The 13773-nt window shown below is 36.4% G+C and overlaps 1 protein-coding gene across 1 annotated transcript in view; it reads right to left on the bottom strand.

Moving 5' to 3' along the window:
• The window catches only part of APC (APC regulator of WNT signaling pathway), a 71927-nt gene that overhangs the window by 46586 nt on the left and 11568 nt on the right, over window positions 1-13773 (bottom strand). The gene's annotated exons all lie outside the window — the stretch shown is intronic.

Genomic DNA, 13773 nt, shown 5'->3' with positions numbered 1-13773 from the left:
CCACCCTCAGGCCCACCAGAAAGAGATGTAGACTCCTTCATGCAGCTGAAGCTTCAGATCCAAGAATGCTACCATGTGCTGTGCATGCTAAAATTATACATCTGAAGGAACATAGTTCTGATGTACAAAAAAATCATAGTCAATAATGACTGTTACACTAGAGGGGCCTGTAAGCCCCCAGGTCCCAAATGCTCAGTGGCCTAAATTCACATAGAAAATTAAATGCAACTTAATGAAAGTCTTTTCAATATCATCATGACAGATGTATCAATAGAAAGAACAAATAAAAGACTGGCTACAAGGCAAAAAGCCCTTAATGGAATTTAAAGTACCATTTTTCATACTGAACCACAGAAAATATTTTTAGAAGCAGCAACAGTCAGAAGATGAAACCAATTCTGAATAATGGAAGGTATTTTGTAATTTTCGTACATAGACCCTGTATGAAAGGGTCTATGTACGAAGGATTGTACTGAAAACTAATGAATTCTAGACAATTTAAAAATATGTCCATACCAAAGTTTTGCTCTTTTAAGAGTCTAGCATACCTTACTGTCAATATTAGAGGGTTTTGCAACTTACACAAAAGGTACCTTTTAAATGCATTTTTCTCTTTTCAAGAGAAAAAAAAAACATATACGAAAAGGCATCTACAAAAAGTCAAGATTTTTTTTTAAAGCAGTGCAGCAACGAGCTTTTCTGTATTCCAAGTGTTGTTACTTGTAACTAAAAAAAAATGAGGAGACTAAAACGATTTTGAGTACAGAACTGTGCACTTCTGGGGAAATAATCTCAAGCCCTAGACTCAGATAAATGGTAGCAGCCCAAGTGCTGCAGCCTCTGCCATGCTGCTCTGGGAAGAAGAATTCTGGAGTACAGACACCCAAATTTCCAGTTTACTGATGGAGTCAAGATGTTTGTCCACATTCATGTCTTAGTTTGGACAAGTTTGATGCCAGACTTCCATCCTCCCACACCAGCTGTACCTGGATTCCCATTGCAGATATCTTGGAGCATGAACCAAACTCCTTTTGGATCCAGTCAAGCCAGCAGTTACACCCAGGACTGCTGATGGGCATTCACTCCATGGGACAAGGCTGAAACTAGTCCAGACAAAATACTCTGATATATAGATTGATTGTGTGCTGGGTCCTCAAGACAATTCACCGACAGAGCTTCTCCTACTGCACTGCCTGTTAATGTCAGCTTTGCCTTTAGGATCAAGCCTGGGATGATAAAATCCATACTCTTGGAAAGACATCTTCCCTTTGCTTGTGCTTATAAGTATGTTCAAGGGCACCCTCATCAGCCATATGGCCCAGCCATCTCTATACGTAACATCTGCCCTGTCAGCAAAGGCAGACAAACAACTGATATGGTGTTTTTCAAAGAAGGGCTCCTGCACTGTGTGATGCAAGAGCAGATCTGCAGACAGCAGTCTTGGCTTAAAGTCTAAAGGGCAGTATGATACATGAAGTGGTCTTGAGAGAGTTTTGCACTGTTGTTGGAAACCTGTCAACTCAGATAAATATAGAAATAACTAATGGATCATTTTTCTCTGAAAACAGCACTGTTTTACAAGGGAGAAACCTAAAATCCCACATCTCCTTCCATTCCCTTTTTAGAAGCCTCTCTCTCAAATGTGTGACACATCTGCTGTTTCAGCATGTTCAGGATACTTCCCTATGTAATGAGTCTTCCTGCTCTAAGAGCCAATATGAGATGCTAAATGGAACTACCATCAGCTTTTCCTGCCCTATCAAATTACATGACTGAGGTGTCCAGGCAGCAAGGGACTGCTCTTTTTTAAATACTGGCAACAGTTAAACACTAGCACACTGGATCACCTTGCTCAAATTTTATGTTTCAATTCAAACTTTAAGTTCTAACTTTTAGTTTTTGTATCATCCCCCTTTTCCTCCAACAGCACATGCACTTTTCTCAAGTTAGCTTTTCTGTATTTTTCTACGTTTCTTTTCTACAGTGCTATTGCTAAGGCAACAATGCCATTACGAGGCTGTGACATCAACTTTAAACTCCACCACAGTACACTTCAAAATCTAAGCTGACCACTCAATAGGCAGTTAAATAAAGGAGATGAAATTTTTAGAGCAGGAGATGCAGCCCCTGGGCCAGGTACTGGTAGAAAATGAGGCTGTGTGCTAAAATGACAAGTCAGGGAATTTGCGCTTTTACTTGAACAAGGAACAGAGCCATTTCCTGCAATAATCCTTCTGGAGGAAACATGGCAAGTTACCTGTTACTGTGCTAATGAAAATTTTTATTTATTCACTATTTATAATCTAGGATTCAACAGTAACGCTGTTTACCTGCATATAGTGCTTTGAAATAGTGTTTTTCCATGATAATTTTATATTAAATTTGATATCATGTTCACTAAAGCATAAAATAGTCTCCAAGGTTCAATTAGTATCTGTTTATTATTGCAAATTTCAGTAAGTATTTTAGTAGTGGTTTACAGCATTATTCTAAGCAAACTGTTTACTGACTTAGCAGTGACTTACTGAAAATATACACAAATGTAAATCTATAAGAAAAGGCTCCAAGGTTTTTTCTGCTCTTTTAAAGAATACAAGTCAAATTATTTTAATGGTCACTTAAGTATAACATATCTTGTTCTGTGCAGAAGTACAAAAGAATGTTTCTGGAAATGGAGCAGGCCCTATGACTCATCATCATTTAAAAGGGTTTCTGTCTTCACAGTCTCTGGACTGGGAAGTACTGAAACATTGTCTATTTTTTGTCTGGTTGGGTGGGTTTTTTTGCTTGGACTCTGTGAATATAATCCTGACATAAAACCCACATTATGAATTATTAAATAAAAGAGATCAGATCTGTCAGCATGTAAATGCACAACTATGGTAAATAAAAGCACCTTAACTAAAAGTAGATGCACCCAGCTAAGTGGTAAGGGTTCTTGTAAATAACATGGCTTAAAGGCTGTAAATTTACTCAAGCTGCTAATAAGGAAAGGAATCACAGAGGAATAATGCTTACAATGGTGGATTTAAAATCCCAAGGAGTTAAGACTTAAAGTGTATTCCATTTTTGGGAACTTTAAGTATAAATATGAATACCTAGGACTATTTCAAAATATGGTATATGTAAAAATACATTTTGGTGACAATTCAGATATGTTTGGTCTTCTGTAAACACTATTCTCTCTCCCCCACTCCTTAAACATTAAGCCTTATTACTTGTATTCACTTTTGTCATAGCTATGTGGATTCAGTGAATGACAAAATCTATGAAAATCACAATGAAAATTAAATTTATGAAACTCCTGGATGCAGGACACCAGATATACTCACAGGCCAGTTATGCTGGTTACCACTCTATTTACAACATTTGAGTATAAAACCAGGTTTAATCACACAAACACATGAAAGTGTTCACAATTTCAGAGAGCAATCCAACATCTATTAGCAGCATACAGGAGGGGAATATGCATAATGAATGAATAAAAAATCATGGTTTACCAAATCAGCGTTATTTTTAAATTACAGTATTTCTGACCACATTGGTATGCATAATTTTAACCTGGTATGCTGAAAATGTAACATAAAATTTCTAAATTAAAGTAATTTTTGACCTCCAATGGAGCTGAGTGTAGTTTCAATTACTATTTAGAAAAGCAGAAAAAAAGGTAACATATACTCAAAGAATATCACTCAAATTCCACAAAACCATTAAATGTCAGAACCATGGTGGAGGGCGGGGGGGGGGTAGACATCAGAATACTATTTTTTTTTGAGATAGTAGAAATTTTAAGTTCAAGGTCTTATATGACCTGTCATAACTACATGAACTAGACAGTGCAATTAATTCTGTCACATATGGTAGAACATTCACAGTGGCTGAGAGAGTGCTTGGAAGGAGCTCTTTGCTCCTATACATTTTGGTGAATTATGCGGCTGCTTAATCAGGCTTGCTGGGAGCCCTTCTAGCCCTTCAAGTGCAAAGAACTGCTCAGGCTGCTCAACCCTGTAGCCAGGTCCAAATGATAATATCACCAGTGACAGCACTGCTGACTGAGGTGGAACACTGGAGCAACTCAACTTTCAACCTTGCAGAAAGAGGAATGCATTTCTTATGTGAAATGATGTTGTTCATTTTAATTTCCAACAATGTCATTTTCTAAATGGAAAATATTCACCCAGTGTCACCATGCTCAGGAGCTGTCACTTGCTATAACCACTTACAGAAGACAGTACCAAGTTCTTAGTGCAAGTACACTGTCAGGTCAACTAAAATTATCTGATTTTATGCTCAGAAAGAGGGATGTCTAAAGTAATGGAATTAACTATATGTATCACCAGCTTAATTTCACCTAAATTCTAAAAAGAAAAGTAAACAAATATTTTCTTTAATTTTCCAGCCAACTTGGATCCTGTTAGAAACTTCAGAATTGCAAAGATCTAAAAATATTTCTTACTGTAAAATCATAAAAACACACAGATCCACAATGTAAAGCTGTTGCTGCTTCTTTGCAGATTAAATAAATTCACTGATATTTAAAATATCTGTGTTTTGTAGAATGCTAAATGACTTTTATAAGCACATTTTTAGTTCATGTGAGCCTAATAACATCCCTGACTGCATTAGATGTGCCATCACTGAATTCCCAGAATTCATCACTTGATACACTTTGTAAGAATCAATTTGGCTTATGACAGTTTCTTCCATTAACACATTCGAATTTACTGAATGATCAATACACATCATTATTTTCAAAATTACTTCTGTTTTGGAGGATCTAACTATTGTGCTATCTCCTGCAGTATCTCCCATGCCTATCAGTGTTCTAATTCCCTATGTCACTTTATCCTGATGTGACTTAATGTGCTTTCAGAACAACATCACCTCTTCCCTCCTGAAAGGACTGAGTGCATGGGGCACAAAAAAGCCACAAAAAACATTCTGCAAATGCAAAATCCAGCTAAGAGCAAATAAAATAATTTGAGAATGAAGATGAAGATTCTCACTAGCGGGAAAAAAATCATAAGTACATATAATGTTTCCTGTGATCACTGCTTTCCCTTGCAAGACTTCAAAAGTTCAAGTGCTTGCATGCTGGGTAAGGATGTGTTGAAATTATTTGAAAACCAGGCAGATATGAAAAGGAAAATACTGGGTGAATTCACACAGCACAAGTTACAGAAGCTCAGAATTTAGCACCTATTTCACAAATGTTAACACAGACAAGGAATGCTACTGCTGAATCAATCCCTTTTCTCCCTATTTGTTCACCAAACAATGCATTTGCTAAAAAAAAAGAAAAAAAGAGAAATAAGCATCATTTCACTCCCAGACAAGACCAGCTATATCATGTACGCTAAGGCTGTTCATTCAGGCAGTTGAAAACAGCAAATTTGAAAAAATCTGAAAGCTAGCATGGCTACTCAAAGAAGAAAACTAGTTTATACCATATTCTGTCCATTTTTATCACACTTGTTGTGCAGAATGGGATGAATTGAAAGCTAAAAGAAGCTCACACTGAGAGCAGGGACATATATGCACCTGCTGTGCAAGTGCCTGTGTAGCCAGCCCTTTGGAAGGGATCTGACTTTTAGAATGTCAGATACTCTTATGTTACCAATGTTCTCCAATAAAAAGCAGGTAAAATGTTAAATTTCTACATCTAGCTGATTCACAGCTAATGTACTAATTTTTTTAAAAGCTGTATTATTTCAGAGACAAAACACAATTCGGTTACCCTGAAAGCAAAATATTTTGTTAGCTTAGATCGAGTGCATTTGGATTTTGACCACTGTTCAGTGCTGTCTGAGGTGTGTATCTCATAATTCTCACTTATTTCTCCCTGACTAGCTTGGCTGTCCAAAGACAGTGTTTCTGATGGGGAGTGCAATTTCCAGAAAGTATGTGATCCACTCATAATGAGACCACAGTCATTCAAAGAGAGAGAGAGTTTAGCTAAGAAATCCAGCTGACAGAGGAAGATGGAGTTTTAGTTTACTTTTAATAATGTGAACAAAAAAAAATTAGTTTCTAGTTAAAAATGTTCAATTCCTCCTGTAGAGTCTATTTCTATAAAGGAGTAACTTTCAAGAGAAATACTTTACTCATTGCACAACACTATATGCCTGAAAAGTACAGATTTAAAAACTTCTTTTGCAGAAGCAAATTAGAAAATAACACTGTTATACAAATATATATTTTCATCCATCCTGGAAGCATTGAGCACATTGACTTTGGAAAATTTTTTTGTAGAATAGGTAAAGTTGTATTATAGAATGTACGAACCAAGTGGCAAAATCAGGATGAGATCATCTGCCTAAAAACCGTAATTTCCTTAATATTTCAATCTGCAAACCCAAATAAAATGCCTTTGTTTATTTGCTTTTGGGGTTTTTGTTTGTTCTGGGGTTTTAAATCTAAAAATAAGGAGTAAAAATAAACTCAGTTGTGCAAATTACTAAGGGTATTTTTGTAGCTAACCTCAAACACAAAGTTTGTTATTGCTAGAAGCAAAGAACAGATCTGGTGGTCAAACTGCAACTGATACAAACATGAATTGCACATGAATTTTATTCATTTATGCTTTTAATTTATTGATTCCCTCACATAGCTTCCTTCTCAAAAGGAGGAAACTTATAGCACAAACTCCTCACTTGTTACAGGATCTTTAGCTGCTCTTCAAAGCATTTCCAAATCCTTCTGCATTTCCCTTTACTGATGGCTGAAATTTATGTTCCTGCTTAATGCTCTTCAAAATGGAACAACCATTGTTGGTGGAATGAAACAACAAATCCAGTGAAGTATCAGAGAAATTAAGACAAAGCACCTCCTGTGTGCCAGACAGAGTAGAGATCAAAACATGCTTTAAAAGAACAGTAAGTTTAAAGAAGAAAAACAAGCTCTGCTAAGACAGCAGAGCCTGCACTACCATATAAACAACTCCTAAGAGCCAGGAGTACAAAAGTGCTGAAAAATCCCAAACCCCTTAACTTTGGCCACATCAGCCATAGTGCTGAAAAATCAGTCAGACAAAATGAAGTTGACTCATTAGAGTTGGCTGGAAGTTGCAAGGAAACAATGCCAGGACAAGGGCAGATTCAACACAGGCACCACTTTGTCAGGTACACTCCTTGCATAGCAATGAGCAAATGAAGAGTGTGCTAGAAGGCTCTCATTACTTGGTGACACATAGGCTAATTAAGGAGGGAAAATTTATGTTCAACTGCTTCAAGTAGGAAGTGAAAAAAAGATGTTTCATTTACTACAGTTGGTATCCAGGTAAACAGAATTCTTCTCTGAAGAGCTGTAAGCCAGGCATGCACAGACAGACCTAAGATGATGGGAAACAAAAAAATACCACAACTGAAGGATGCAGTAAAAGTGGTAACATGTCTGCAACCTCACAGCAGCATAGTACTGACATTACAGGATGATAACAGAATCACTGAATCACTTAGGCTGGGAAAAATCTTTAAGATCAGCCATTAAAGCTACTATTGGGTTAGTCCTACATGAAACCATATCCTTCACTGCCACATCTACACATCCTTTAAATACCTCCAGGGATGGTGACTCCACCACTGCCCTTGGCAGAATGTTCCTTGGCTTGAAAACTCCTTCAGTGAAGAAATTTTCCATAACATCCAATTTAAACATCCACAGTACAACATGAGGCCGTTTCCTCTTAGCCTGTTCCTTGTTACTTAAGAGAAGGGATCTACCCCCAACTCACCAACAACCTCTTGTCAGAAGTTGTATAGAGTAAGAAGGTCCCCATGAGCCTTATTTTCTCCAGGCTGAGCCTCCCCATATTCCTCAGCTGCTCCTCATATGACTTGTGCTCTAGACAAGAATCAAGAACAGAATCAAGAGCAAACACCATCCTTAACACTGAGAGAGACCAAACATCTTTCCAAACCAACCTCCTTCCTCTCCAACAGCAGGAACCTTGAGAGGATACATGAACAAAACCTACTGTTCATTTTTCTTGAATGTCCTCTCCTCAGATTCCCTCTGGCCTTGACTTGCAGACTTCCTAAAACCACATCTCCAGTGGTTCTACCTCCCATGGCAAACACATGATGCAAAACAATCTTTGTTTTGTTTGTTTTCCACTGTCTATCTCACAATGTTATTTGATGCCCTTAGATCTAGTATTCAGGAAAATTACTAATTCCCTAGTAACTTTCCTCATGACACGATCTTTTATTAGAGCTCAACATCCATCCTCTGTCCCTCTCCTTTTCCTGTGTCTTCACCTGAAAAGTCCCATTTTATTCAATCATATCACTTAAGGAAGATTTTCAGATCACTTGATTTTTCTGGCACCTAATATGATGAATTCTACTAGGTCGTCCCTGAGGAGGTTGATCAGGACAGAACATAATACTCATCTTCTGGATCAGCATGTATTCATCCTGGCACAATTATAATCGTTCTGTTTCCCTACTTATGCCCAGTAATTCCCAATATCAGACCAACTTTGTGGATCCAAACTAAGCATTAACTTGACACTATATGGAAAAGCCCTTTCATTTTTCAGGTATTTAGTGTATTACTAATACCTCTCTCTACACTGTTGCCATATTAATTCAGTCCTCATGGTGTACATAAAGTTAAGGCTCTTTTCTAGAAGCTATGATTCTTCTATGCTTTTGCCATGGAATTTTATTTTCCATGTATTCACTCACTCAACACCAGAAGATTCTTTTGACACTGTTCACACTCCTGTGTTCGTTTTTACCATGATGAAAATCACCAGTCAAACTCTTCTATCTCTTTTTTCCACATGACATAAGACTATGTTGAAAAGAAATACAGGTAATGGCAGAAATCTCACTAAGATACTAGTGTTTTTCTAAAGTAAAAAGAAAAAGACTATTTATTCTGCACTTCATTTTCTACCTTTAAGTTGAATAATCATCAAAGAACCAAGAACCTTAAAATTCCAGACAGGGCTACTTAGATATTCTCAGCATACTAGGGAATACCCTCAAGTTCTCTGTGACCAGTTGCTGTGGAGATTTCACAACACTGGTTTTGGTCCATGAAGCAACTATAATCCACTGTGCTATATCTGACTTGATCTCTTAGCAGAAATAACAACATACCAGATAACTCTAATCAGAAATCAGATTCTGGAATCCAGTTCTGGAAATAATGCTAATATTCTTATGCGCAACAGGATACACTAAGAAATGTCTATTGTACTACATTCAGGATTCAAATAAAGCATCTCAGGTTATACAGCAGTTTAGTTACTACATGTAGCCTACTCACTAACAGTAATTCCACATCAAATATATCTATTTTAACATATTTAACATATTGAAACATATTTAACCATTTCATTCTCGTCTGAATGGTTTGTTTTCATAGCTTAATGTAATTTTTCAGTTGTGTTTTTCTATATATGCCTTGGCAAAACATTTCACTGCATGCAATGCCAACCAAATGAAGACAAAATTAAAAAAAGGCAGGATGCAGCTAAAAACACTCTCCCTTTGCACAGAGATGGAAAAGTGATGTTATTGGACACAGTAAGTATTCACAGCAAAATGTGTCATTTCTGGTACCTTAGAAGAAAAACTGCTGTTAGACTTCTGGAAATGCTATTGCAAACCTGGGTATCTCTCAAATGTATTCATCTCCCACCTACCTGAGAAGTACACACACAGACAGATGGAAACTGCAAGCACATATAGCACATGACAAGCAGCGTGTTATGTTATGTGTTATGTTAAGCAGCGTGTATTAGAGGTCTCTGTGAATATGCTGGGCTTCAAATTCTAATTTGCAAGCATACAGCTTACCACAACACATTGAACCAAAAATTGCTGTGCCAATTAGAATATCATTGCCAGTACCTTCTATGCTTTATGATAAGGATCAATAAGCACTGATGATCAGAGACAGCTGATCAGAACAAAACATGTTTTCAAGGTTAAATATCAAGAAGTGATGGCTATGCAGACTGTAAGGCCATCAAGTGGGGTTTGTCAATTTAAAAGAAAATGGGATCACCTGCTTGCCTGATCAGGGAGACATCTGATAAAAGCAGCTACTCATTCCTAAAGAGAGAATGGCCCAGTAGACATTTAAAAGGAAACCTTAAATTTAGTCAAGGGGCATAACAGATACAAATAGTATCTGAAATCTTACTCCTAAAAATGGGTGTGATTAAGCCAAGAGTATACCTGATGTAAAGGATCAGCACTTTTAAAATTTTTCATGTAACTCTTATGACTTAGAGATCACAAAGTGCAGCTTCCATCTGAAAACAGTACAAGACACTTCAGTTAAGATTCTGGAACATTCTGAACATCCATCTTCCCTTTTTTATAGACAAACATTGGCTAACAAGGTTCAATCTGCAATCAGCACATTTTCCAGAGTCCCTCTTCTTAAAATTAGTTAAACAAGCTACTGTAGCTGCTAAATTGCTAGCTTGCTATCAATTAGTCAATTCAATTTCTGTCAATTATCAATAGTCAATCTGCTATTCCTGATAAGGATTTGTATATTCATTCTTTCCAATATACATAAAAAGATATAATGGAAAGTTGAATTTGCAGGTAAAATACAACTAAATCATATTTGGACATAGAAGTACACTGTAATTTTAATACAATATAAGCTTTCTCACAATTTTTTCAAAGCCATCATGACAGAAGATGAAAACCAGGCCCCATGGCATCTCTTTGGCATTGTTTTTACCTTTAATTCTGAGAATTTGCATATTAATTCATCAACATCCCAAAGTATCCACAGCACTGAAATAAATATGGGATATTATACTCCAGAGACTTAATATTCCTTTTGCTATCACATAAAATTACCATAGCTTAACATTTTACAAACACATTTAAAATAAAAATCCTCAAAATAAAATATCTTCATTCTTGCTTTTTTATTTAGTGAAAATATACTTGAATCCAACATAATAGCATTGCAAGTTTTATTGCCCAGTTGGCTTATTAGCAGAAGAAACTCAAAACACTGTCAACGTCAAAAACAAATCACTCTCTGGATCTGAAATGGACATGATAGTAATGACAGTCCTCTCTAGGACTTTGTCTTTTAAACATTAATTCCTTCAAACACGCAAACTAAATAAAAAAAAAAACCACACAGAAAATAATTACAACTAAAATATTTATATGAAGAAAACGATCTGCCTAAACACCACCCTCCACAACACATAAATGAACAGCTCATAATTTTCTGAAAAGAGTTTAACCACTACCATGTTTCTTTATAGCGTATATTTATCTGGTTAGAACACTTCTCCAAAAAAATCAACATGTCTGAATCACCTCTAGCAACAGTCTTTTTATTTTTGATACATGTCAACACAATACAGAAGACACTGAATAAACTGAAAAGCCATATGTAGAATAAAATTTTAAGTGCACTACATGAAAACAAAAGAGACAATGTCTAGCTCACAGAGCATCACATTTACTAAAAATGGCTTTCTTACACATGATATCATGAATTACTGGTTTACTACAAAATCAAAGCATTCAAATATTGAGTGTGCAAATCAAGCATGGTATCACTCTTAAGTGATTTCTGGAGGTTAAGGTGAACATACCAGCTCCACCCCAGGTTTTATATGGGGAAAAATGCTGATATTATTTAGCTATGACATTAAAAATAAATGCCATCCTTAAAGAGAAAAAGGCAGAAAAGTCTCACAAAAAGTCTTTTGCAAATGTAGGAGACATGTAGGGATATGCACAAAGTAGTATAGCTGACATTGGATTACTTCTCGTCTCTCTGTGAATTTTACAGGTTTTGAATTCAGATAAAACTGTTAATATTTTTTTTAAATCTGTCCTTAGTCTGTGTTTTATGCAGTTACTCTTACATCTAGATACTGACACCATTTTTCTTTATTTATGGTCCAACATTGTTATTTCATTGGCCATCAAACAGGGTATTTGTTGATTTAGAGAGAAACTTTTATCATACCAAACTGCTGTATTTCATCTGACAGTAAGCCAATAAAAACAACTGAATTTCCCAAGTTAGTCATAACACTCTGAGGGATTTCTTTTGTTTGAACAGTTAATCCCTAGGACAACACAAATTAAAAAATAAAGTGGAGATTGTTTTACTGATCATTTTGGCACCCCCCCATTATCACATTTGTCTTTGTTTACCCATCATTTTTCTGGTCAGCAAATAGAGTTTTTACTTTTAAATAAGAGATTTAGCTTTAAACAGGAAGGATTCAGAAATAGTTCTTATATAGGTCAGTAGTAGTTTATAATAAATACATGTGCAAGATGAGCTCATGTTAAGCTTTTAATTCCCATACGATTACCTTATAATTCTGAAATGAAGGGATTATAAAGATGGGGCACACTTACACAGCGTTTTAATACTGTTACTTCCAAAATAAAATTCTTTAAATATTGTCTTTAAAATGTCCTTCCTAACTACTGCCCTTCACAACTGATTAAAGAATATAAAGAAATGAGGACACCAACAAAGCAGCAGTCCAAAGAATCAGTGTGAGATGTCTCTGCACTGGGCCACAGACCAAAATTCACACTGCAAGAACAGGGATGTTTGCCATGGAGCCACAGCTTGTCTTCCCCACTGCTGCTCCCTGGCTAATATCTGGGATTTCACTTGGCAGGATGGGTTACAAGGGCTCTGTGACAGTTCTGTGCTCCCAAAGGATCATTTTTTCCAAGACATTTGGGAAATTTTTTGACTGCATACATCATAGCCAAATGGCTTTCAATCCTGACTGCTCTTGCTCTGCTAATGACTTTGCTTGTAATTATCCCTAATTATGGCACTGGAACTGTACAAACCACGTAGTTTCTTTCAGTGCAAAAAAAGCCAACACATACTTTCTCCAAAAGCCTGCGAAACTAAAATTATCTTCCAGTTTAAGAGAATCCTGCAATTATCCCAACCAAACTTCACCCACCTACTCCAATCTGACCCCAAAATCATTCCCACACCATCCTTCAAATTTTAGTCAAATCAAAACTATGTTGTGACCCTTTACAAAGAAAGGGGTCTGAAACAAACAGGGGAAAGACAGGACTTAGTTCAGGTGCAGGAGCAAATACACCGCAGGAATGAACCCATGATTTCCTAATAGAAGATGGTTTAAAAAAAAAAAATCTAATTAATCTGAACAATCTTTTCTCCATCCATCCCCCAAAATGAAAAGAAACATAACGAGTTTGATATTTGAGGTTTGTGTTACATTCCTTAGATCTAGAAGGGAACTTTAGGACAGAAAAAAATGAGACCTCTACTCTGCATATGTTCATAAGCACAGAGGAGTGCAATAGAGCCACTTTCTGTTTGGTGGTCTGCCAGATTTAATGTAAGAACATTAAGCCATTCCACATCCCAAATTAATGCCCCAGAGACCAGCTTGTACAGCTGGACTGGCTTTAGGTCACTGGAAATTTATAATTTATCTGCACAAAAGGTAGAAAAACCTCAAACAAACAACCAAACCCCAAAACACCTGTATGTGGATGAAGAAGAAGGAAAAAAGACATTTTTACTCTTTTTTTGTAAAACTAGCAGTAAGATCATCTGTCCTGTTCTTCCCTACCTTAATTTAGACTGCAATGACAAGGAGTGTAAGGGAGTTACTAATAAATTTGTTGTAACATTATCTTAAGAAAAATAATATAAATGACAGAACTAGTTTTCAGACATGTAACTCAGCAAATGAACATTTGTAGCTGTTAATGACAACCATTTCAAGTACCTAGTGTAGAGGACTATAGT

The sequence above is a fragment of the Molothrus aeneus genome, chromosome Z (genome assembly GCF_037042795.1).
Source record: "Molothrus aeneus isolate 106 chromosome Z, BPBGC_Maene_1.0, whole genome shotgun sequence".
NCBI lineage: Eukaryota > Metazoa > Chordata > Aves > Passeriformes > Icteridae > Molothrus > Molothrus aeneus.
Note: the sequence above shows the minus strand (reverse complement) of the source record. Positions and strands in the feature narration are given on the sequence as shown.